The sequence below is a fragment of the Chiloscyllium plagiosum genome, unplaced genomic scaffold (assembly GCF_037043375.1).
Source record: "Chiloscyllium plagiosum isolate Xiang-an unplaced genomic scaffold, Cpla_swu_hap1 HiC_scaffold_6, whole genome shotgun sequence".
Lineage (NCBI taxonomy): Eukaryota > Metazoa > Chordata > Chondrichthyes > Orectolobiformes > Hemiscylliidae > Chiloscyllium > Chiloscyllium plagiosum.
In genome coordinates, this window is record NW_028270144.1 from 2,182,479 (window position 1) to 2,210,197 (window position 27,719).

At 42.1% G+C, this 27,719-nt stretch overlaps 1 protein-coding gene across 2 annotated transcripts in view; it reads left to right on the forward strand.

Annotated features, from left to right (window-relative positions):
* Positions 1–27,719, forward strand: part of yap1 (Yes1 associated transcriptional regulator) — a 131,299-nt gene that overhangs the window by 15,811 nt on the left and 87,769 nt on the right. The window lies entirely within an intron of this gene.

A 27,719-nucleotide genomic window follows, 5' to 3' on the forward strand; every position in this document is an offset into this window, starting at 1 on the left:
GGATACTTCAAAACGCAAACTGATTTTTATTGGATATGATGTTCATTGTTTGGAAGAAATGTAACTAGAGTCAAGATATGGATCTTTCAGGGGTTAATTGAATCGCGACTACTGTTGCAGCAGTTCATTCTTTTTTGGGGAGAGCAAGAAAGATTTCCCTAGTGTACTAGCCAATATTGCCTCAAGGCTCCGCAGTCAATTGGAAGTTCCACACTTACCGATGATTGAACAGACTCCCACTTTCCTCGAAGCTGCTGCGCACACAACTCTAAGGTCTCTTCAAGAGAAATTTGAGGGAACATTGGTCCTTGCCAATACATGTCCCTCAGCCAACAGAACATAAATAGCTTTTGCTGCTCATGAATTGCTTTGCTTTATGTGGGATCTTGGTGTATGCAAATTCACTGCTTTCATTCCGAATTCCTTTGTTTCTCTTTACCCTTCCATGAGATGTGGGCATTGCTGGGTGGTCCAGCATTTATTGCCCATCCCCAATTACTCTGAGAGCAATGAAGAGTCCACTGCATTGTTGCGGATCTGGGGTCACATGTAGGTCAGACCACATAAGGGTGACAAATTTCCTACCCTAACAGGCATTCTTGTCTCAGATGGGATTTTTATGGCAATTGGTTTCATAGTTACCATTAGACTAGATTTTAGTTTTAATTTCTTTTGAAAAGTATTTTTAAGAATTTTTTTTATTGAATTTAAATTCCATTAGCTCCTGTCAAGGACTTCTGGTCATCTCATAGAATATTGGCCTGGGGCTCTGGATTACCTGTCCAAGCGTATTACTTACTTTGGTTGTGCATTCACAAAGTGGTGGTGTTGTCAGTCATTTGAACCTTTTTAATTGAAGAATAAATACTTTTTCATAGCGCAGGAAGGCAGGCATTGAGCTGTTTGATAAAAGTAAGAGATTGGACTGCGTAAACGTAAGCCAACTTTAAATATAAAAAGCAGTTTTTAATGATTTGAATAAGCTACTAGAAACTTTGTGGTGAAGAAATCTGATTGTTTTGACTTGGTGAAGCTGATGGAGCAGTGAGTCAGAGTGCTGTCTGACTTGGGAGATGATATATTGTCTTACCAGTTGGGGGAGGCTACATGCATGGGAAAGTGTTCCCTTTGTCCTGTTGAACTCATGACCTTAAGATATAGGAGCAAAATTAGGCCATTCAGCCCTTGAGTCTGCTCTAGCATTTCATCATGGCTATGTTTCTCAACCCCATTCCCATGCCATTTCCCCCATAACCCTTAATAGTTAAGGTCTGTCCCTGTTTGTCTTAAACACACCCAAATGGCTTTGCTTCCACAACTTTCCGCGGCAGAGAGTTCCACATATTCATCACCTTTAGCTGAAGAAATTCCTTCTCACCTCACATGCAAAGCGTTATCCCTTCACTCTGAAGCTGTGCCCTCAAGTCTTAGTCTCTCCTGCTAGTGGAAACGTTTTCTCCACATCCTTTCTATACAGGTGTCTCTGTTAGTTTTAGTGAGATTCCCCCTCAATCTTCTAAAATCCATTGAATACACTTCCAAAGATTTCAACCACTCTTATCACAAGCCCTTTATCCCCAGCATCGTTCTGTAAACCTCCTCTGGACCCCTCCAATGTCAGCATATCCTTCATCAGATAATAATCCCAAAACTGCTCAATATTCCAAATGCGGTCTGACCAGAGCCAAATACAGCCTCAATGATACATCCCTTATTTTTAGGCTTCTTGAAATGAATGCTAATTGCAGTTACTATAGTGGCTCAGCAGTGAGAGTGCTACAATTGGAAAAATGTCTGTGAAGAAATGAACCCAGATGGGTCTTTTAGCATCAACCAAGCACCAGAAATGATAGTGATAAACCTGGCCCTGTTGATCCTGCAAAGTTATTATATCTGGAAATTGTCCCAAAATTGGGAGAGCTGGCCTGCAGACCCACCATCATTATTCCCTACGCATATCCTGTCCCAGCAGCAGGATGGAACACAATACCAATAATCTTAGGTTAACAGTCCAGGTATCCTTACCCTGTAGCATCCTTACCGGAGTAGGTCACCATTATGTAAAAAACCTATCTGATCTAATTACTTATATCAGTGTTTTAAAATCCAAACCTTAAAAATGATTTAATGTATGCATAAATCAGACCCCTTTCATCATGTGACTGGAAAGTAACATTCACACCACACAATTGTCAAGTAATGACTATCTGCAACAAGGGGGAAACTTTTTTCACTAATTGCTATGTAGCAGCCCTAACATTCCCCATAGACTGAGTCAAGAAGACAGCTCATCACTACCTCCTTCAGGACAATTAAAGATTGATAAGAAATGTCACCTTAGCCAGTGATGCCCACTTCCCATGAAAGGATATTTTCAAAATTTATTTATACATTTGAGTCTTGGTCTGTTGTGGCGGGTGATATCACTTCCTTTTTTCTGAGGTGTTAGTAAATGGGGTCCAAATCAATATGTTTGTTAATGGAGTTCCAGTTTGAACGCCAGACCTCTAGGAATTCCTGTGCGAGACTTTGTTCAGCCTGTCCCAGGATGGGTGTATTGTCGCAGTTGAACTGGTGTCCCTCTTTGTCTGTATATGGATACAAGTATTGGTCGTGTATTTTAGTGGGTAGTTTTCTTCCCATCTGTTCAATGTAATGTTTGTTGCAGTCTTTGAAGGGTATTTTGTTTATGACATTTGTTCTACTGGTTGTTTTTACAGGGTCCTTTTAAATAAATCAGGTGGTGTTTTAGTGTGGTGGTAGGTTTGTGAGCTACCATGGTGCTTAGGGGCCTGGCATTCAAACTGGAATTCCATTAACAAAAGTGGACCTCATTTAGCAGCCTCTCAGAAAAAGAACCAGAAGTGATATAACCCACCAGAACACTAAGACACACAGATAGCAAGTGGGATACAATGCCAGCGCTTCATCAGAGGCCCACTGATGTTACCTCGCATGGTGATGAAATGTCTGAGAACAAATCTACCAGCTCACTGTCCAAAGCCCCAAGGGAGGCATGCTTCCACATCTGTCAGAAATTAACCTGTACCTTTACCAGTGTCATCTACTGCATCTGTTGCACCCATTGTGGTCTCCTGTACATCGGAGAGACAGGACGCTGCCTTGCGGATCGTTTCAGAGAACATCTCTGGGATACCCACCAGCCCCGCCGCCCCGTGGCTGAACACTTCAACTCCCCCTTCTACTTTGTCAAGGGCATGCAGTTCCTGGGTCGCCTCCACTACCAAACCGTTACCACCTGATGCCTGGAGGAAGAACGTCTCCTATTCTGCCTTGGGACCCTGCAGCCACACCCATTCCCCCCCCCCTCCCCCAAGACTACACCGCTGTCCAGACACATCCATCACTGTCCCCTCTGACCTGTCACCTTCTCCCTCACCTCATCCACCGATTGCTTTCCCAGCTACCTTCCAATCCCAATCCCAAACCCTATGCCCCCCTCAGGCCCGACCCACAAGTCTCATTCCTGATGAAGGGCTTATGGCCGAAACATTGATTCTCCTGCTCCTCGATGCAGCCTGACCTGCTGTGCTTTTCCAGCACTACACTTTTGACACTGAAATCTGGATCCACTTGAGTCACTGAAGACTGGTGAACCTTTGATTTCAGGATAATGCAGCTAATTTGAAGCCTCACACTGGAACATCACTCCAGATTATAGTTTGGATTTGACTCATTTGGAATCAGTCAACTGATGCTCACTGTGGTAATGGAGGAAATCAGATATCAGACTGGAGACCTATGACCACAAGGATGGTGCTGGGTCCACTACTTTTTCGTCATTTATATCAATGATTTGGATGTGAACATAAGAGGTATAGTTAGTAAGTTTGCAGATGACACCAAAATTGGCGATGTAGTGGACAGCAAAGATGGTTACCTCAGTACAATGGGATTTTGATCAGATGGGCCAATGGGCTGAGGAGTGGCAGATGGAGCTTAATTTAGATAAATGTGAGCTGCTGCATTTTGGAAAAGCAAATCAGAGCAGGATGTATACACTTAATGGTAAGGTCTTGAAGAGTGTTTCTGAACAAAGAGACCTTGGAGTGCAGGTTCATAGTTCCTTGAATGTCGAGTCATCGGTAGATAGGATAGTGAAGAAGGTATTTGGTCTGCTTTCCTTTTAATGGTCAGAGTATTGAATATAGGAATTGGGAGGTCATGTTGCAGCTGTACAGGACATTGGTTAGTCCACTTTTGGAATATTGCGTGCAATTCTGGTCTCCTTTCTATCAGAAAGATGTTGTTGAAAGGATTCAGAAAAGGTTTACAAGGATATTGCTAGGATTTGAGCTATAGAGGCTGAATAGGCTGGGACTGTTTTCCCTGGAGTGTGGAGGCTGAGGAGTGACCTTAGAAGTTTATAAAATAAAGAGGCATGGATAGAATAAATAGGCAAAGTCTTGAACTAGAGGGCATAGGTTTCGGGTGAGAGGGGAAAGATGTAAAAAGGGACCTGAGGGGCAACCTTTTTACACAGGGTGGTGAGTGTATGGAATGAGCTGCCAGAGAAAGTAGTGGAGGGTGGTACAATTGTAACATTTAAAAGGCATCTGAATGGGTATATGAAAAGGAAGGGTTTCGAGGGATATGGTCCAACTCTGGCAAATGGGACTAGATTAGGTTAGGATGTCTGATTGGCTTGAACGAGTTGGACCGAAGGGTCTGTTTCCATGCTGTATATCTCTACGACTCTGTGACTATGACCTGCACAGCTCAACGTGAGAATCAGGAAGTTGATGTCGATTTGTACATTCAAACCTTACCAAGACAGTCTTGTTTTCAAATAGTGTGTTCTAATTTCTATTTTCTGTTGATTGTGATTGATTGTCTTTTACTCCCCAGTTAAAACGAAAGCTGATATAGTTTACTCACAAGTAACTGAGTGGGAGAAAAGTTAAGGGAGTTCCAAATAAAAGCCTAACAGATATTTAAAAAATTGTAGGCAATCTCTGACTACATAATCAAGCAAAATCTAAATCTCAAACACTGATGGACACATTCACTGTAAAGGAACACCCACATTTAAGGTGCCACTTTTCTATTTAATCCTCCTCTGAATGCTAACAATTGAATTTATTTTCCTTTCCCTCCATCTGACTCCAACCCCTGAACCAACTATTATAGCTGAAAATGTTGTCCGTAATGTCAGTCAAATCAGTGGAATAAGTGGAAAGTTTAAAGTTGCCCTGGAACAAAGTACAGGTATATGGCAGTAAGATCTACCGACCTACATGTATCATGTCTTTCTCACAGATGTTCGAAATTTGGAGTTATTTTTAGTATCCTGCTGGAGGGTATTGTCTGACTTTGTTTCACAAAGTCACTAAACATTCTGGATATTGCCAGTCATTTTGGTTAATCATCCTGCCTACAGGCAGTTTGGTAGAAGTTGAGACCATTATCTTCTTATGCCATGTTCTTTTTTCAAATTTCCCTGAATTGCTTCTCTTTTGTTTTAGGTGGGGAGGGTTCAGCTTTCTGCTGCTACTTTTCAAAGCACAGCATAAATTTGAACGAGGGTAGTGACACCAGTTGAACAAGTTTGACTGTATTGTGCATCATACTATTTCCTTCCTTTTGAAAAAGACTGTTTGCAAGTTGTTATGAGTCTTTGACAAACAACATGTGGACAAGGACTATTGAAGTGCAAAAAAATGCAGCCAACTCTGTGATATCTAATTTGTGCAATAGTTGAGCAGATATCAATCATCTTTAGTCTTAAATCTGATTTTCATGGGTGACCTGTTGATGACAATGTACTCTATTTCTACTCATTAGAACAAAGTTAATTTTGTTGACTGATTTGAATTATGCACTGTGGCTTTTTGTAAATGGGGAAGCTGGGAAACAGATCTTTAAGATGGAGTATTTCATCTCCACACCATTAGAAAATTAACTTTGTACACATTAAATCCAGGGCTTTTGATGCCTTAGGCCAAATTAATTTTGAGGGGGAGGCAACTTTTTGAAGTTGGGGTGGGAATTGTAAAACACATTGTGTGGCTGGCCTATACCACCTTCCCACTCGTGCTGAAACTGTCCCATTTCACAGGGTTGTGGAGTCCTCGGGTGGTCTGCTTGTCCTTTGGGCATATTGAAGATCGTGTGGAAAAATTAACGGTTACTTAAATATATCCTATGACCCTGGCTGTAAGATTACCTTCAGCAGAAGGAGGCCCAAGTCATGCTCTCCTCGAAACCTAATGGCTTAATATTGCAGATATTTGTGTCTGAGGAATGTAAAATGTTTGCAAAATAGTGACAATAAATGTCTGGGTTCTTCAATTCTGCATTATTCATGCCCAATTTCTTATGATACTCAATATCTAATGTGGGAATGCTAAACTAAAATACCCTGATGTGGAGGTGCCAGTGTTGGACTAGGGTGGACAAAATTAGAAATCACATGACACCAGGTTTATTTGGAAGCTTGCTGGTGTCATGTGATTTTCTTTAACTAAAATACCTTGTTTGGAACAAACACTCATTCTCAGCAGTCAGTCCAGGGTCTGCTGGGACTACATAGAGGTGTACAGCACAGAAACCGATCCTTCGGTTCAACCCGTCCATGCCGACCAGATATCCCAACCCAATCTAGTCCCACCTGCCAGCACCTGGCCCATATCCCTTCAAACCCTTTCTATTTGTGTACCCATTCAGATGCCTTTTAAATATTGCAATTGTACCAGCTTCCACCACTTCCTCTGACAGCTCATTCCATACACGTACCACCCTCTGCATGAAAACGTTGCCCCTTAGGTATCTTTTATATCTTTCTCCTCTCACCCTAAACCTATGCCCTCTAGTTGTGGACCCCATTCCCAACCCCGCGGGCGTGCACACAGAGGCAGGCAGGCATCTCCGGGAAGAGACTTTGTGTATTTATTCTGTCCATGCCCCTCATTATTTTATAAACCTTTATAAGGTCACCCTTCAGCCTCCGATGCTCCAGGGAAAACAGCCCTAGCCTATTCAACCCCTCCCAATAGCTTAAATCCTTGATTCCTGGCAACATCCTTGTAAATCTTTTCTGAAACATTTCAAGTTTCGCAAAATTTTTCCGATAGGAAGGAGACCAGAATTGCTCGCAATATTCCAACTGTGGCCTAATCAATGTCCTGTACAGCCACAATATGACCTCCCAACTCTTGTACTCAATACTCTGCCCAATAAAGGAAAGCATACAAAATGCCGCCTTCACTATCCTATCTACCTGCGACTCCGCTTTCAAGAACTGTGAACCTGCACTCCAAGGTCTCCTTATTCAGCAACACTCCTAGGACCTTACCATTATGTGTATACATCCTAAGATTTGCTTTCCCAAAATTCAACACCTCTTATTTATCTAAATTAATGTCCAGAGCTGCTGGCCAATCTTATTGGTCAGTTTCTGAGATGGGACATCTGTGTATAAATGGAAGTGAAACTCTTGTCCTACACCAGGTGAATGCCAGCCAAATAATGTTGGCTGCTGGAATACCAGTTTTTTTAATGGGCTTTCCCTTTAAATCAGGGTGAGATGGTGGGGGAGGGTGTTGAGGAGCACCACACCCCATAAAAATACACCCTGTTGCTGCAGAGGCAGACCAATACTCATTTAATTTTTCTAATCAGATTTGGTGAGATAGTTTCTGAGATATGATTTGGTAAAAAGGTGTAAGAATATTTTGTCACCATAGAAGGCTACTTGCTCCGTCTCTGGGAAGGTTAAGAATGTTACAACGTGAGAGTGAAGCAACTCGACGCGTTAAGCAGAGAAAGGAAAAAGGTACTTGGTTGCTTATGCTTGGTTTGGATTGGGGAGCATTTCAATTTTTAAAGTAAAGTATGTTAAGGCTTTTAGTTTCTAGTCAGATTGCTCTTGTTTTCTCTTTTCTTAAATATGAAATTAAATACCTGGCAACCCCTGTATCCGGGAACTAATTTACGCGGTTTCAGTTACCTGTGGCTTACTGTGCTCTGAACGTATAGAGAACCAGGGACTAGGAGGCTGCTGGGAAGGTTAATTTTCCACTGAATGCATGGGTTCGCTCATATCCACAGTTTCAGGCTTCGGCAATAGATCCTGGAATGTATCCCCCACGGGTACATGGGGGTTTATAGAGAAAGGAACAACAATAAAGTGTAAAGAATAGGAATACAAGAGTGATTAATAAATCGAACAAAATACCATGGAGATGCAGATTGATGTGTTGCTACTACAGAGTTTGCAGCTCAAGCAGCTTTGGATCTGAGTTGCAGACATCAGGGCGGGGTAAAGTTTCCTGACAGAAGGCAGTTATCCAAAATTGGTGTGAGATCAGGGACAAGAGGGAAATGTTCACTTGAAATTGCAGACCTTTTGATATTCTGTGCGTGGTGATTGACATTGGTGTGCCTGTCATGTCTTCCATCTCAGTTTTTGGAGGCCCCGTCTGCTGCTAAGAAAACCCAGAGGGAATGCTGCAGGTCCTGTTTAAGCAGGTCTCGCCAGTACAGGAGCTAATAAAGGAACCTCAGGTTATACAATTGTCCCAACAATTGAGGTTTGACAATGTGATAGAATGACTTGGAGGTGCCAGTGTTGGACTGGAGTGGACAAAGTTAAAAATCGTACAACACCAGGTTACAGTCCAGCAGGTTTATTTGGAAGCACTAGCTTTTAGAGCGCCATTCCATCAGGTGGTCTGATGAAGGAGCTGCACTCCAAAAGGTAGTGCTTCCAAATAAACCTGTCGGACTGTAATCTGGTGTTGTGACCTTTAACTTAAATGTGTTGGAAGTCACATTTGTTCAAACCATTGTTGCAGTTTCGCTCCCCCAACTGTCGAAACAATGCCCAGAGACACAGTATAGTTTTACCTCCTTCACCTTTATTCTGGCCCCTGGAGAGAGAGAATGATCGCCTATGTGTGTAGGGACATGAGTTCATGGTCTTCTCTGGAAGAGCAGTTTCTTAATTATAAGGTCATTTTACAGAGAGGAGCATCCAGACAAGGCAACGTACATATTGATTAGGTGACTGTCACAATCAGGGAGTGTCGGTAGTAAGGATTAAGCCATGTGCAGTTACGCAATGAATAAATGGCTTCACATAATGAATACTTCTCACCTTGTTAAACTGACCTTACAGACTGTTTCTGATATTGTTAAATGGCTCTACATAATGCTTTTCCACCTTTTTAACCCATTTTCCAGCCCCCCATTGTTCACTGCAAGTTCTTATCTGATCTGAGTCATGCTCAGCTGAACCTCTTATTTCACACAACTTAACTCTTTCCCTGTCTGCTTATACCCTATACATATTCAGTAGAGTTCATTAACCTGACTATTAGGGCTTTTGCTTTGTCTTGTAGTAATTTTTATTCCTTGTTTGACAGTATTCTTGAGTCTGAACCTAAAGAATTGTCTTGCTGTTAATATTCTCTTTGAAGAAATAGTTCAGAAGTTTGCTAACCCATTGTTGGTGCCCCTGTACCTATCTTTGAGAACAAAAAGTTTTGCCCCTTTTTCAAGAATCCAATTCAGTTCAGGTATTCAGGAGTTAGCCTCTTCATGGGTACTGATTTGGATTTACTTGTTTTGCTACAAGTTTGTTTTTATTGCAATTGCTGCTTACAAACTTACTAAAAGTTTGATTAGTCTGGGTGCTTTGATAGGTTCTCTGAAGGAGATTTTTGTTCAGCTGTGTGGCTTTACTAACCATTAGCCGGTCTTAAAGCTGTACAAAAATTACTGAAACCAAAAGAGAAAATGCTGGAAAATCTCAGCAGGTCTGGCAGCATCTGTAAGGAGAGAAAAGAGCTGACGTTTCAAGTCTAACTGACCCTTTGTCAAAGCTAAAAAAGGGGAGAAATAGGGAGGTATTGGGGAATGAGATGCTGCCAGATCTGCTGAGATTTTCCAGCATTTTCTCTTTTGGTTTCAGATTCCAGCATCCGCCGTAATTTGCTTTTATCCAAAAATTACTGAAGTTTGTTTGAATCACTGTCTTTTACGTAAAATCCCCAGTCTGTTTCTTGACCTTCATTTCCAAAATAAAACTGTGGCAGCAGTGAATTGCGTTGCTGTTCTCATCTTTTATCATGTGGTTTAATGTCAAACTGAGTTTGGGCTAAAGACAGGCGGTGGAAGGAAAGACAGGCAGTTGAAGGGAAGACAAAGCCAATAAGTCTTCAGACTCTGACCTCAAATAACACTGTTTAGTACCAAATTCTGAGGGGTCACTGGAGCAGAAACGTTAAACTGTTTTCTCTCCATAACTGCTGCCAGACCTGCTGAGCTTTTCCAGTAATTACTGTCCTTACTTCTGATCTACAACATCTGCAGTTCTTTTGGTTTTGATATTATTTAGTGCAACCAAGACAAAGTGAGGACTGCGGATGCTGGAGAGTCAGAGTTGAAAAATCATGGCGCTGAAGAAAGCATGGTAGGTCAGGCACCATCCAAGAAGCAAGATACTCAATGTTTTGGGCATAACCTTTCAGGACTGGGTAAGGGGGCCGGGAAATAAATGGGGGGGAAGGCTAGGGGAGAGGTAAATGGAATTGGATAGTTGAGAAAATGTAGCACGTGTTTGTGATAGACTGGGAATTGCAGAGTGGATAGGTGGGAAGGAAGATCGACAGGTAGGTCAGGTCAAGAGGGCGCATCTGGGTGGGGGGCTGTGGGGAGATCTGGAAATTGGTGAATTGAATGTTCATGCCACATGTTTGTAGGGTGCCGAGGTGGACAATGAGGTATTCCTCCAGTTTGCAGGTGGCCTCGTGTAAGCAGTGGAGACGCCCCGAATGGATGTCATCAGGGAAGTGGGAGGGGGAGTTGAACTGGATGACCACAGGAAGGTGGGGTTGGTTGGTGCGTACAGACCAGAGATTTTCCCTGAGCTGTTCCGCTAGTTTATTCTGTCTCCTCAGTGTAAAGAAGACCACATCGAGAGTACTGGATGCAATAGAAGAGGTTGGAGGATGTACAAGTGAATCCCTGCTGAACTTGGAATGCTCCTTCGGAGCCTTGGACTGAGGTGAGGTGTGGGCGCAGGTTTTGCCATGTTGCAGCTTTGTAAGACTTTGGTTATGCCCCACTGAGTGTATTGTGTTCAGATTTGGTTGCCACTTTATAAGACGGATGTGCAAGTTTTAGAGAAGTTTCAGAAGCAATTACCAGGATGTTGCCGGGATTAGAGGTTGTGAGCTATAAGGAGAGGCTAGAAAAACTCGTTTTCTCTGGAGTGGTGGAAGCTGAAGGGAGACTTAATAGAAGTCTCTAAGATTGAGATGCATAGATAGTGTTGACGGTTCGTCTTTTCCCCAGAGTTGAAATGCCTGAAACTAGGAGACATACATTTATAGTGAGAGGGGGCAAGTTTTTTTTAAAAGTGGTAGAGGCAGATACGATGGGGGCATTGCATAAGGACATGGATATACAAGGCATAGAGGGATATGGACCAAGAGCAGGCAGAAGGGATTAGTTTAATTTGGCGGCATGTTTGGCACAACATAGAATTCTTAGTGTGGAAGCAGGCCATTCGGCCTATCAAGTGCACACTGACCTTCCACAGAGTATCCACTGAGAACACCACCATACCCTATCCCTGTAACCCTGCATTTCTCATGGTCCATCCACCTAACCTATGCATCTTTGGACTGTGGGAAGAAACGGGTATCCAGAGGAAACGCATCCACGTGCTGTGGTAATGTGCAAGCTCCATACAAACTGTTGCCCGAGGGCAGAATCAAACCCAGGTCCCTGATTGTGTGAAGCAGCCGTACTAATCACTAAGCAACTGTGCCTGTGGACTGAAGGGCCAGTTTCCTTGTTGTACAGTTTTGTTTTCGGAGGGTGAAAACTGCTAGGCCAGATTTGCTCAACTCTTGCCTTCTGTTGTTAGTTGCTTAGTAAGTGTGACTAAATGCAAAGTACAACCTCTCTCTCGTGCTCTCTCGCCATTATTTGGAGGGGCCAGTGTTGGACTAAGGTATACAAAGTTAAAAATCACACAGCACTACATTATAGTCCTAGTTTATTTGGAAGCACTAGCTTTTTGAGTGCTGCTCCTTTATCAGGTAGCTGTGGAGCAGGATCATAAAACAGAGAATTTATAGTAAAAGGTTAGTGTCATGCAACTGCATCATTTCAGTTGCATCACATTGTAATTAGTTTTTTTTTGTCCTTTCCTGCCATTCCTTGACCATTTCTCCTCTCACAATTTTGCTCCTTGGCTTCAATTCTACCCCTTGTTTGTGACCACTGCGCAGGCTTGCCCTGCTTATGTAGTTTGCATTTATGCCACCTCACTTGAGATCTCACTTCCTTCAGTTTGGGTACCAATGTCCCATGAACCAATTCTCTTACAACAGTCTGCCTTTATAATCTTGTACTCCCTCGGCAGAATCTCTCCTAATTTTTACCCAAGTCATTGAAACTGATGGATTATGGCTGCTTGGTTGCAGGAATTCCTCCAGACTAAAGATATTCTGAACGTTTTTGTGAGGCAGACAATGCAGCCACCTGGGCTTGTGCTGTTTGCTGTAGAGAACAATAGCCCTGACTGCTATGTTTGATAGGCAAGAGAATTGATGTGAATATAGAGTTCAAAGTACTGACAAATCAGGTCTGATTTTATTAAATGGTGTCCTAATTTGTGCTTTCGTAAGACGGTCTTCAGGTTAATTGACCAATTTCAGCAGTTGGTAAAATTCTAGAATCCATCATTAAGGATGAGGTTTCTAAATTCTTGGAAGAGCAGAGTCTGATTAGAACAAGTCAACATGGATTTAGTAAAGGGAGGTCATGCCTGACAAACCTGTTGGAATTTTTTGAAGAGGTAACAAGTAGGTTAGACCAGGGAAACCCAGTGGATGTGGTCTATCTAGACTTTCAAAAGGCCTTTGATAAGGTGCCACACGGGAGGCTGCTGAGCATGGTGAGGGCCCATGGTGTTCGAGGTGAGCTGCTGGGATGGATTGAGGATTGGCTGTCTAACAGAAGGCAGAGAGTTGGGATAAAAGGTTCTTTTTCAGAATGGCAGCCGGTGACGAGCGGTGTCCCGCAGGGTTCGGTGCTGGGGCCACAGCTGTTCGCATTATATATTAATGATTTGGATGAGGGAACCGGGGGCATTCTAGCGAAGTTTGCCGATGATACGAAGTTAGGTGGAGAGGCAGGTAGTACTGAGGAAGTGGGGAGGCTACAGAAGGATCTCGACAGGTTGGGAGAGTGGTCCAGGAAATGGCTGATGGAATTTAACGTGAGCAAGTGCGAGGTCTTGCACTTTGGCAAAAAGAATAAAAGCATAGACTACTTTCTAAATGGTGAGAAAATTAATAAAGCCAAAGCACAAAGGGATCTGGGAGTGCTAGGATTCTCTAAAGGTAAACATACAGGTTGAGTCCGTGATTAAGAAAGCGAATGCAATGTTGTTTCTTATCTCAAGAGGGTTGGAATATAAAAGCAGAGATGTACTACTAAGACTTTATAAAGCTCTGGTTAGGCCCCATTTGGAGTACTGTGTCCAGTTTTGGTCCCCACACCTCAGGAAGGACATACTGGCACTGGAACGTGTCCAGCAGAGATTCACACGGATGATCCCTGGAATGACAGGTCTAACATATGAGGAACGGCTGAGGATACTGGGATTGTATTCGTTGGAGTTTAGAAGATTAAGGGGAGACTTAGTAGAGACGTACAAAATAATACATGGCTTGGAAAAGGTGGATGCTAGGAAATTGTTTCAGTTAAACGAGGAGACTAGGACCTGTGGACACAGCCTTAGAATTAGAGGGGGTCATTTCAGAACAGAAATGCGGAGACATTACTTCAGCCAGAGAGTGGTGGGCCTGTGGAATTCATTGCCACGGAGTGCTGTGGAAGCCGGGACGCTAAATGTCTTCAAGGCCGAGATTGATAGATTCTTGTTGTCTCGAGGAATTAAGGGCTACGGGGAGAACGCTGGTAAGTGGAGCTGAAATGCGCATCAGCCATGATTGAATGGCGGAGTGGACTCGATGGGCAGAATGGCCTTACTTCCACTCCTATGTCTTATGGTCTTATGTATCCTTCCAATATGAGGTACTTTCGGACTTTTCAACATTAAAGTTGATCTGCATTCTCTGATTTGTTTTATGCTTTTGAATTGCTTAGCATTGTGCAAGTTGGCTAATTTTGCATCTAGCTCCTGAATCCAGATTATTCGTGTAGACTTGAGAACGTTTGGAGCAAGGTGCATCTCACTATTTTCATCCAACAACTCCAATCCAATCTGACGCATTATCTTTTAATGAGTAATCAGTTAATCTTGTAGTTTCTTATTCATTCAGCGAGCTAATGTTAATTTCCTTTAGCTTTGAATTGAGCGAGTATCCTTTCACAGAAAATAGTATGAGAAGTTTTTTTTCAACCTCTGTTGCATCAGGTAGAGGTTCCCAACAATGATGCATGGCTGAAAAGATTATTTTTCTTTTAGATAGCATTTACTAGAATATTACTTGTTTTAAACTAAATATTTTACAGTTATCTCTGCTGGATACCATTGAAATCTAATTGGATATTTACTTAAAATAACCAAGATCACTGAGCTGGCTTAATTATTACTTCTAGTTTTGGAAGGTCTGTTGTACTCTTCCATTAACCCCTTTCTTTGCTTTGGAGCAAATAACTTTTGGATAACTCTCGCCAATATTTGCAGATTTATTGATTATTGAAGATCTGTGACTTTTTTTGACGTGAAAATGAGCCTCAAGATAAAACAAAGTGGACTAGCAAGAAAGCTGAAGAAATTTAAATAGATTTGTATCATCCACTAACCAGTGATTTTATAAGTGTGTACATATGGAGATCACTTACCAACTGGACCAGGCTCTACTCTAGCACATTTCATTGTAAACTACAGTTGATGCTCTACAGGCGTCCTTATAAAGAAAGGGCATTTGGACAGGTACCAAGCAATGTTGGCAACTGAGAAATGTACCAATCTGAATCGACACCTTCAGATTAACATGAGAGAAAACTTGACTTTTAAGGTTTGTTTTCTATTAGCTAAGGTGTGCACAGTATTGGAATAACAAAATTAAATAATATCCTGGCATAGTGGCTCAGTGGTTAGTGCTGCTGCCTCCGCACCAGGAACCTGGGTTAGATTCCAGCCTTTGGCTACTATCTGTGTGGAGTTTGCACATTGTCCACCTGTCTGCGTGGCTTTCCTCCAGGTGCTCTGGTTTCCGCCCACTGTCCAAAGATGTGCAGGTTAGGTAAACTGACCGTGCTAAATTGCCCATGGTGTTCGGGGATGTGTAGATGCATTAAATCAGGGGTAAATTTGAGTAATAGGGTAGGGGAATGGCTCTGGGAGTGTTACTTGTCAGAGGGTCAGTGAGGACTTGTTTGGTCAAATGCCTTGCTTCCATTCTGTGGGGATTCTATGAAATTCCCTCTTTATGCCGATTTGTAATAACTGAGGAAGCCAGACTGGAAAGGAACATTGTTTGTTGAACACCAAAACAGAGCAACTAATAGGGGCTTACATAGGCTAGTTGCACACAAGGGCAGACAATTCTAAAGACTGATCCTTGGGTCTGCTTCTGTTTTATATCCAGAAGGTAAAGGTGGATAATTCCCCAGGACCTGATCAGGTGTACCTGAGAACTCTGTGGGAAGCTAGAGATGTGATTTCTGGGCCTCTTGCTGAGATATTTGTATCATCGATAGTCACAGGTGAGGTGGCGGAAGACTGGAGGTTGGAAAATGTGTTACCACTGTTTAAGAAGGGTGGTAAGGACAAGCCAGGGAACTATAGACCAGTGAGCCTGACCTCAGTGGTGGGCAAATTATTGGAGGGAATCCTGAGGGACCACATGTACATGTATTTGGAAAGGCAAGGACTGATAAGGGATAGTCAACAAGGCTTTGTGCGTGGGAAATCATGTCTCACAAACTTGATTGAGTTTTCTGAAGAAGTAACAAAGAAGATTGAGGGCAGAGCGGTAGATGTGATCTATATGGACTGCAGTAAGACGTTCAACAAGGTTCCCAATGGGAGACTGATAAGCAAGGCTAGATCTCATGGAATTACAGGGAGAACTAGCCATTTGGATACCGAACTGGCTCAAAGGTAGAAGAGAGGCTGGTGGTGGAGGGTTTTTTCAGACTGGAGGCCTGTGACCAGTGGAGTGCCTCAAGGATTGGTGCTGGGTCCTCTACTTTTTGTCATTTACATACATGATTTGGATGTGAGCATAAGAGGTACAGTTAGTAAGCTTGCAGATGACACCAAAATTGGAGGTGTAGAAGACAGCGAAGAAGGTTCCATAGATTACAACAGGATCTTGACCAGATGAGCAATGGGCTGAAAAGTGGCAGATGGAGGTTAATTCCGATAAATGCGAGGTGCTGCATTTTGGGAAAGCAAATCTTAGCCGGACTTATACACTTAATGTTGAAAAATGTGGTGCTGGAAAAACGCAGCAGGCCAGGCAGCATCCGAGGAGCAGGAGAATTGACGTTTCGGGCATAAGCCCTTCTTCAGGAATGAGGCTGGTGTGCCAAGCGTGCTGAGATAAAAGGTAGGGGGGAGGGAATTTGGGGGAAGGGGTGCTGGGGATATGATAGGTGGAAGGAGGTGAGGGTGATAGGCCGGAGAGAGAGTGGGGATGGAGAGGTCGGGAAGAAGATTGCAGGTCAAGAGGGCGGTGCTGAATCCGGGGATGTAGATTTCTCCAGCTTCCTCATTTCCCCTTCCCCCACCTTATCTCAGTCCCAACCCCTGGATTCAGCACCGCCCTCTTGACCTGCAATCTTCTTCCCGACCTCTCCGTCCCCACCCTCTCTCTGGCCTATCACCCTCACCCTCTCCTCCTTTCACCGATCGTATTCCCAGCGCCCCCCCCCCCCCCCCACCTTTTATCTCAGCCTGCTTGACACCAGCCTCATTCCTGAAGAAGGGCTTATGCCCGAAACGTCTATTCTCCTCCTCGGATGCTGCCTGGCCTGCTGTGTTTTTTCCAGCATGTTTTTCAACTCTAGTCTCCAGCATCTGCAGTCCTCACTTTCTCCTTATACACTTAATGGTAAGGTCCTAGGGAGTGTTGCTGAACAAAGAGACCTTGGAGTGCAGGTTCATAGCTCCTTGAAAGTGGAGTCTCGGGTAGATAGGATAGTGAAGAAGGCGTTTGGTATGCTTTCCTTTATTGGTCAGAGTATTGAGCACAGGAGTTGGGATGTCGTGTTGCGGCTGTGCAGGACATTGGTTAGGCCACTGTTGGAATATTGTGTGCAGTTCTGATCTCCTTTCTATCAGAAAGATGTTGTGAAACTTGAATGGGTTCAGAGGAGATTTACAAGGATGTTGCCAGGGTTGGAGAATTTGAGCTATAGGGAGAGGCTGAACAGGCTGGGGTTGTTCTCTCTGGAGCGTCGGAGGCTGAGGGGTGACCTTACAGAGGTTTACAAAATTATGAAGATCATGGATAGGGTAAATAGGAAAAGTCTTTTCCCTGGGGTTGGGGGGTCCAGAACTAGAGGGCATAGGTTTAGGGTGAGGGGGAAGAAATATAAAGAGACCAAAGGGGCATCTTTTTCACACAGAGGGTGGTACGGGTATGGAATGAGCTGCCAGAGGAAGTGGTGGAGGCTGGAGCATTTGGATGGGTATATGAATAGGAAGGGTTTGGAGGGATTTGGTCTGGGTGCTGGCAGGTGGGACTAGATTGCGTTGGGATATCTGGTCAGCATGGACCGAAGCGTCTGTTTCCATGCTGTACATCTCTCCGACTCTAAGTGATCTTACCATCGATTGAATATTGTTTTTCCATTACCAATCATCAGGACGTTTTTATTTTTAACTACTAAGTGCCACCAGTAAATCACCCTTGTAAACAATTGGATATTTACATGCAAAGTCCATTAAGGACAATGCAAACCATCAAAAGTAAGGGAGGGGGGAGAGTTTAAATCAAAACTGGATCAGCTTTATAGATGTTTTCTAATTAACCTGTTCAGAGAATGAATTGCACACTCTGGAGTAGGTAGGACTTGAACCCACATCTCTGTTGGCCTTATGGATATTTTCTAATTAACCTGCCCAGAGGTGGTATTACACATCTCTAGGGCAGGTGCAACTGAGCCACTGCACCATAAGAGAACCTTCCAGGGCCCACCTTTTTATAAATTAAAGTGGGGCACAACAGACATAGCAGATTCTTTTAAATAATCCATTCATAGATGTTATCACAAACTTCTGAAGCAGGTAGAACATGAACCCTGGCTGTCCTGGGTCAGAGATAGGAACATACCATTGCACCAGAAGAGCCCCTGACCTGGGTCTGCTTTATGGATCTTTTTAAGCAACCTGTTTAGATTTGTTATGACATTTCCAGAACAGGTGAGACTTGAATTTAGGCTTCCTGGCTCATAGGTGGGGAAGCAACTAATGTGCACAAGAGCCCCTGACTTGCACCTGCTTTAAAAAGACTCAGGTGTTGAGTGCCAGTGGGCAGGCATTACCTCTTACCTGGAAAATCTTAATTAATGAACTCCACAAAGAGATTAATTAGTGATTCTTTAAGTAGCTTGCAATGCTGCAGATTTGGTTTTAATAAACCATTATTTCTTCTGTATAATATTCTTATAAACTGCAATAAACCATTTACATAGAATAAATTTTAATGATTCTGCAATACACAGTAAATTATTATCCTATTCATTCCAGCAACACTTCTTTACAATGCTTAAACGCCAAAGCAAGAATTATCACATTTATCACACACAGGATTTGACTTATCTGTGACTATAATTGCCTGGTCTTGAGAATCTGATTATCTTTTCCTTGAATCCTCTTACAATTGAGTTTAGATTTTCTCAACTTCAAATAACCCTTTGTGTTTTACCTAAACACCTTTGGTCTGGAACTTTAAAAATAAGCATCTTGGACTGAACTAATCTGAATCTTAACAACTTTGAGCCATCTTCTTTCATTAGAAGCAACTGTTCTAAGCATCCAGTTTCAACCAAGACTTGTGCAAAACTGCCAGCTAAAACCCAGATGTTTTAAACCTAATCAAAAGAAATCAAATCAATAAATCAATCTTTGGCTGCCTTAACTGAAAGCCTAATGCGCAAGTTTGCTTTCATTACTTCCTAAAACTTTCCCAATGAAAATGCAATCCTGTTAATACCAGAAATACTCAAACACACACTCTTAACTTTATATTTAAAATGGATATCATGGTCACTGAAATTGTTTTAAGTTAATCACTAAACTTCATCAGGCACACAAAAATCCATGTTATTCGAATCCAACCTAAATTATATTAAAATGTATGCAAGTCACTCGGCTTACATCACACTAGAAATAATGGCTCAGATTTTCTAATGTCCAAACAACCATTTGACCAAGGTAGATGGGAGTTGCATAGTGATATGTGGAAACCCACTGTACCAGTCTCTGAAGGAGCTGCCTGGGAAGTTCCTCTGAATATATCCATTCAAATCAGAATGTGGAGATTTCAATGATATGAAGTAAATAACTACTCAAAAAATCAAACTAAATGCATAATCTAACTCCTGAGGAACTATTTAGCTGATGTGTCTCTAACCCTGGAAAAAGTGAGGACTGTAGATGCTGGAGATCAGAGTCAAAAAATATGCTGGAAAAGCACAGCTGATCAGGTAGCATCCGAGGAGTATGAGAGTCGACATTTTGAGCTTTAAGCTTTTCATCAGGAATTTGTCCTGATGAAGAGCTTCTGCTCGACACAATGACTCTCCTGTCCTCCGCTGCCTGACCAGCTGTGCTTTTTCAGCACCACACTGTCTTCAACATGTATTTAGCCCTGCCCTATATTAAACTCCACCCCACCTATCCCCTCACTGTCCTTTTCTCACACCAAACACAATCTGCTAATATATCCTAAAAACTGCATCACTTGCATCATACTTCTTGGCACCCTATTACTTACCCACTTGGTATCCTACACCCTACCCCATTTGGCACCCAAACCTAATTTATCTTATGCATTCGATGTTTGACAGTAGTTGTCTGTGATTCCATTTCAGAAGATGGCAGCTGTCTGCAATGAAAAATGTGTGGTTTCCATAACTGTAAGAATACAATTAGAATCACTTGTCTGAAATACAGAGCTCTGAGTTGTACAGCACAGAAACAGACCTTTCGGTCCAACTTGTCCATGCCGACCAGACATCTTAACCTGATCATGTCCCATTTGTCAGCATTTGGCCTGTATCGCTCCAAACCCTTCCTATTCGTGTACCCATCCAGGTGCCTTTTTAAATGTTTTAATTGTACCAGCCTCCACCAATTTCTCTGGCAGCTCATAGCATACACGCATCACCCTCTGCATGAAAAGGTTGCCCTTTAGTTCCCTTTTAAATTTGTCCCCTCTCACCTTAAACCTATGCCCTCTAGTTTTTTGGTTTTTAACATGTCAGATTTGGCATGGACAAGTTGGACCGAAGGGTCTGTTTCCGTGCTGTACATCTCTGACTCTATACTTCCCTGAAAATCTAGCCCAGTTGTCCTCAAATGGTAGTATTACTAAAGTGTATAGCAAATGCCAAATGAGTCACTGTTTTAGTTGTCAATTAAGTTTATTTAATATTCACCAGTGAGCCATGTTTAATTTTCTGCATTACTTCCACTTTTCTAACGTCCATCATTATTTGAGGATTTTTTTATTCACTGTTCATTTTTGAAAGTTTCTGATCATCATGTTAGCAGAGGGATGTCGAGGCTTTGGAGAGGACATGGTAACAGTTTATCAGGATGTTACCTTGTTTGGAAGCTATTAGTTTTCAGGAGAGACTGGCCAAACTTGGTTTGTTTTCACTTGAACATCAAGGCTTGAGGGGTGACATAATTGAAGTTCACAAAATTGAGAGGAATTGATAGTTGGAGCCTTTTTCATCAGGGTAGAAACATCAATTACTGGGGACCATGACTTTAAGGTAAAAAGGGGTACGTTTAAAGGAGATGAGAGACATAAATTTCTTTTGCACAGAGGGTTGTAAGTGCCTGGAGTGTGCTGCCAGTGGAGTTGGTTAGAAATAGCTACTTTTGAGGCATCTTTACAAATATGTGAATAAGGACAGAATAGAGAGATACGGACCAAGTAGAGGCAAAAGCTTTTAGTTTAGAAAGATTTTGTCGGTGCAGTCTTGCTGGGTTCCTGCGCTGTAATGCTCTTTGCTCTTGTTCTTTGAAAGCTTTTAATCCATTAGGATCGTTTATGTCAAAGACCTCGTCTTGTAAATTAATCTATAATTCTGGTCCATTTTAATCAAAAAGCTCTATCTGACTTTTCTTTCTTAGCTCCTGTTTGCTTACTGCTAACCAGTTTTAATTTGTAATAAATGCATTGATATGGAAAACCTTGGCAGTATATAATTGAGTCCACAGACTGGGAAAGTTGATTTTAGTCCCTTTTGTGTTTAGGTAGCTGATCCTAGCACAATATGTCTATAAATATGCTAGCGTTCAATATGCCATCTCAAACTGGACTCACGTGGAGTGCATAATTTAACCTGGATCAATATGCTATTTCCTTTGTCATTTGTGAAACCTTGAACTAGATAATTTTGATAGCTTTTCCCAAAGAAAGCAAATCCTTGATACTTAGCCTGTCCTCCTTATTTGCATTTCTGTAATGTGCCACTTTTTATTGTTAGCATCTGTATAAGTTCAGTAACAATCTTAGTATGAATAATTTACTGAAATAGAATGTGCAACACAAAATGAGGTCCAGCCAATTCCATGCAACGTACAGTAATGGTATGATAAGAAGAAAGTATCAACAAGGCTCATACATTACGTACTTGGCTGTATACTCAGTTCGTGTAACTCCAGTGCTTGAAATGTTCATTTTTATCCAGTAATGATCCAACCATTCTGTTTTGTGTGGTCACTGTGCTGTCCTTAATTTCTTGTTTTCTTATTTCCGTGTTTGGTTTCAGCTGGTATTTGTTAAGCTAGCTTCTTAAAATGTCTTAATGCATTTATTTCCACAACAATGGATTTGAATAAGGGCAAACTCCCAACCACCACGACAAGGTGTTACGGACCAGGCTAGACCCCTCAAAACATTTCAAGAAGGTAGCCCAGACCCTAACTTTGCTAGCTATTTTAAGTGGGTATCAAGTGAATATTCCAGGAGAGAATCAGCTGGTCAAACCACTTAGTTTTAAACAAAACAGAATTTATTTACAAGATTACTGAATGAAGCTCAAACAATAGAAAACAGAATACTGAATAACTTAACATCTCTGAAAACCTAACAGATCATCCCAACTTAATGACGCTGTTCTAAATATTGCAACAATCCCCCTAAACACCCCTTGGCACAAAAGGTAAAATCAAACACTGATTCTTAGAGGATAGAAGTCAGAGAGAGAGCATCAGTCTGAATCTGCTTCTTTGGGTCCAGCAGCATTTCTTCACACTACTACTTTTTAAAAAAAAAACTAAGCCAGAGAAAAGCTGAGCTGGGAAAACTGGCCACACACCTTTCGTTGTACAAGTGGCTTTTTTAAACTTGAAAGCCTCTGTCTGAGGCAGTATCTGTTAGCTATTATCAAATTGCCCCAGATGTTTGTGTGTGTCATTTATGACCTCTCTGGGGACGGGAAGCCAAGGACCGTGTAAACTTGTTAAAGGAGCAGCTTCGTCTCACAAGGTTACTGATGTCAGTTAGGGCACGTTGGCATTTTGATTTCGTCAATGTAGACATTGTGTTTTGTTTTGAAATTAAACTCCCAGCATCTTTAAGTACAAAATAGCTGATCTAGCATACAAAACTAGGCTCATTGCTCGGCCTCTGCACATTCTCCCCGAGTGGAATATGCACGTTCCTCCCTGAATGGATTATGCACGTTCCTCCCCATATCTGCGTGGGTTTCCTCCCACAGTCCAAGAATGTGCACGTTAAGTGGATTGGCTTCAGGGATAGTGCAGGCTTGCTGGGTTAGCCATGCGAAATTTGCAGGGTCACAGGGCTAGGTTAGTGGAGTCTGGGTGGGATGTTCTTTGGAGGGTTGGTGCAGGACTCGATTGGCTCGTCTCCGCGTTGCAGGGGTTCTGTGATTGCCCAGACATTTTGAGTATACAGCTTGAATTCTGTAAACACTGATTGCTGCATCCACTCTTGAGCAAGATAGGACATTTTTTTTGGTTTCATTCCATATTACTGTTTTATTGACTACAAATAGAGTTTATATCGGATCTGTGGAAAGAATAAGTTTAAAAAAAAAAATCCCTGGCCCTCGTAAAGTACAAAAACCTTGGTGTCATCTTCACTTAACACTTTTTATTTTAAAATGAAGTGATAATATTTGGCATTTCCAAATTCCAATAAAGCTTTTTTTTTGAATAAATGTGCACCTTTTGGTGCAATTTAAAGCAAAACAACACCGTGGGCGGCACGGTGGCACAGTGGTTAGCACTGCTGCCTCACAGCGCCAGAGACCCGGGTTCAATTCCCGCCTCTGTGTGGAGTTTGCACATTCTCCCCGTGTCTGCGTGGGTTTCCTCCGGGTGCTCTGGTTTCCTCCCACAGTCCAAAGACGTGCAGGTCAGGTAAATTGGCTGTGCTAAATTGCCTGTAGTGTTAGGTGAAGGGGTAAATGTAGGGGAATGGGTCTGGGTGGGTTGCGCTTCGGCGGGTTGGTGTGGACTTGTTGGGCTGAAGGGCCTGTTTCCACACTGTAAATAATCTAATCTAATCTAATCTTCTCTTAATTACAAACATTGACAGAAAACTAATCTCAAATTTTACCAGCATAGTCTAATGGAAAATATGATCTGCAAACTGCAGAGGAAATATAGTCTCAGAGGACTGATGTTAATTCTCCTTGTGCTTCAAAATTTTAGGGATTTCCATTGTTGATAGGATTTGTCAAACCTTTTTCCATTTCCTGACTTTGTTTCCATGACCTTTTGCTGTGCAATAATTAAAACTAAAATCCATTTATAATTACTATACATGGGTTTTTCATTATTTAGATAGTTACACAACCAATTTATAGGCAATTGTAAGGAAAACTGAAGTGTCCATAAATTTAATTTGCAACTATTGCTTTATTGCCATTGCACAGGGAAAAGTTCATTAGAGAGTCAATGCAGTTTAAAATCAATTTTACAAGGCCTTACTGGCTTTAAAAGTAATAATACAGTGCTGTGTTTTCACAGCTTTTGCAGTGATTTGATGTTGCCCACCTGTGGCTTGGTGCTGTGTCTTGTATTTATTTTGGGATGCCATACATTAATACCTAGAGAGTTTCTTGTGTTGTGGATCATCAAAAAATTCTCAGTACAAAAATTAATATCCAGTTTAATCTAGGCTTAATTTAAGTGCTGAACACGTCTCGTCAATGGTCTCAATCTGAACACTGATGACTCAATGCTTGAATGACTGATGTCCTTGAAAAGGTTAACATAGTTTCGATGTCAGAAGTGAATGGTTTACTAAATAACTGAGCATAAGGGAATGTTTAACTAACAGGGCCACCAAGGGAATCGTGCTGAGGTTTGTTTTCTTTCAGGAATCTTAACACTGCAATATTAGATCAATCCTGTTTCAATGGAGAGTGCAGGAAAACGTGCCAAAAGCAGGACCAGGCATACCTGAAAATGAGGTGTCAACCTGGCAAAGATTTTAAAAAAAAAAACAGGACTAGTGTGCCAAACAGCAAGTGATAGACAAAGCTAAGTGATCCCACAAACAACAGGTCAGATTGAAGCTCTTGCCAGGTCCAGTTGCGAATGTTGATGGATGATTAAATAATTGACTGGAAGAACGGGCTCCACAAGTTTTCCCATTATCAATGATGATGGGAGCTTCACACATCAGTTCTAAACATCAAATAATTTGCAACAGTCTTCGGTCAGAATGGCTACATTGATCTATCTTTGCCTCCTGCATAGATTCTCACCTTCATAGATAATTGTCTTCATCCAGTTTGAGTCTAGAGTGTGGTGCTGGAAAAGCACAGCAGGTCAGGCAGCATCTCTGGAACACCCACACCTACCAACCCCACTGCCCCATGGTTGAACACTTCAACTCCCCCTCCCACTCCGTCAAGGACACGCAGGTCCTGGGCTGCCTCCACTGCCAAACCGTTATCACCCAATGCCTGGAGGAAGGGTGCCTTATATTCTGCCTTGGGACCCTGCAACCACATGAGATGAATGTGGATTTCAACAGTTTCCTCATTTCCACCCCCCGCCTCCCCCACATTATTCCAGTCCCAGGCTTTCAACTTGGCACCGCCCTCCTAACCTGTTCAACACCTTTCCCTTCATCTGCACCACCCCCTCACCTTCATCTACCTATCGCTTTCTCTGCTTTCTACCCAACCCCTCCCATTTATATCTCAGCTCCCCCAGCCTACAAGCCTTATTCCTAATGAAGGGCTTATGCCTGCAACGTTGATTTTCCTGCTCCTCTGATGCTGCTTGATCTGCGCTTTTCCAGCACCACAGTTTCAACTCTGATCTCCAACATCTGCAGTCCTCACTTTCTTCGTCCAGTTTGATTCAGTCCTCGTGATATCGAGAAATGGTGGGAGGCATGTGATACTGGAAAGGCTATGCCAGTAGCTAAGCTGTTCCAGAACAACCACAACACTACCGTCCACCTAAGAATATAGAAGCATCCACCAGATGTATCCGCTACACAAAAAAAAATTAAAAAAAACATTTTCCAACCCAGCCAATTATTGCCCCATTAGTCTACTCTCAATCATAGTAAAGTGATAGGTGTCATCAGCAGTGCTATCAAGTGGCACCAATAACCTGCACGTTTGCACCAGGTTCACTTAATTCTTGACCTTGTTATGAGCTAGATTCTTAAATAGAGAAAACAGCTGAATTCCAGAGGTGAGATGAGAGTGACTGCTCTTGATATCAAGATTGCACTAGGCAGTGTGGCATCAAGGCATCAACTAAAATCAGTGAGAATCAGGACAAAGAAAATCTCTCCATTGGTTGAAATTAGACCTGGCACATATGAAGATGGTTGTCGTTGTGGGACGTCAGTCATCATATTACAAGGACATCTCTAAGAGTTCCTCTGAAGTTTTCTAGGCCTACCTACCACTTGCAAGTTCCCCTCTGAACCACTCACCATCTTGACTTGGGATTATATCACTGCTCTTTCACTGTCTTTGGATAAAAATCCTGGCAATTCCTGCCAATGACATTGTCACACTACTTGCATTACATGATCTTTAGCGGTTCAAGTAGTGATCTCTCACCAATTTGAGGGCAGCAATGTCTGGCTAAGCCAATAAAGTAATAAATTGGTGATCTTGGTAACTGGAAGAAGTAACTTTGAATTTTGTTTTGACCTTCGTAGCTGATGGGATTAGGGTGATAGTGTCAGCTTTGCTTGTCGCAGCATTTCCATTTGTACTTCTCTGGATCTTCAGCTGGGGATGTTTGGAAGATTTTGACCAATACATTCACTGTTGCTAAAGCCACTACTTTTAAAACCTTTGGAATATTGGTTAGCATGGACAAGGAACTGATCAGCCTTTTACTCCCATTACTTTTCCCAGTACAGGTTATTCTGCTATAATGCACATTTCGTTGCTGCAAATTGACGAATTAGGGACACTGTTTCTAAAGCACAAACTTTTAAAACATGTTGGCTGTAACGTGAAGACAATGTGGTTCTAAAGTGCAATTTTTCTATAATGCGAGCTTGCACAAGGGCTCAATCATCACATTAAAAAGAATTACCTGTATGTTTTCTCCACTGATGTTTCAAGTTAGACCCTTGTTTTGACTCTGCTTTTCTAAAAATGTTTGGGATGCGTTCTGTGAATTTTTACTCTGAAGACGCACAAAGATACAAGGGCTATTTATTAAAAATCTCTGCCATTTCACAGTTTCACATTATTAGTTCCCCAACACTCAAGCTCCCCTTTTTCCTTTTCAGTGTAAATGTTGTTTACTGTCTTTTATATATTTCTTGGTTGATTTTTCTCATTATTCTAGTTGTCATCTTTTGAATTCTAAGATATTCTTATTCATCATAGGGTGGCATGGTGACTCAGTGGTTAGTGCTGCTGCCTCACAGTGCCAGAAACCTGAGTTCAGTTGCAGCCTTGGCAGGAATGTGTGGAGTTTGCACATTCTCCCCATGTCTGAATGTGTTTCCTCCCACAGTCCAAAGATATGCAGATTAGGTGGATTGGCCATGCTAAATTGCCCATAGGTGGGTTAGCTATATGAAATGAAGGATTATAGGTACAGAGAGGTCAGGGTGGTTCTGGTTGGGATACTCTTGAGGGTCGGTGATGATTTGATACCATCCTTAAGTCCTCTTTTTGGCTGCAGATGGTGCATTCTTCATATTTCAGTTGAGAAAGGAAGACTTTAATTCTAGACTTTCAAAGGTATACAGGTACCTCCTTAACTATGTTATTCTTCTTTTTCATCCAACTTTCAACCTAAGAGGTTTTGAGAGATCGCTTTTCCCAGGCTCCATATCCAATTTACTAATCTGCAAGCTGTAAACATGAAAGTGCTTGCTTGTAACAGTCTGCCTCAGTTATTTATCACTGAACACAGTTCCTAATTTCATGCCTGATTGTCCCAAAAGTGTACCCCCCCCCCGGCTTTGTCCTTGACTTATTCTTTGTTATTTATATGCTGCAGCAGAATCCTATTCAAATAACTGTGGCTAGCTTGTTCTCCACTTCTT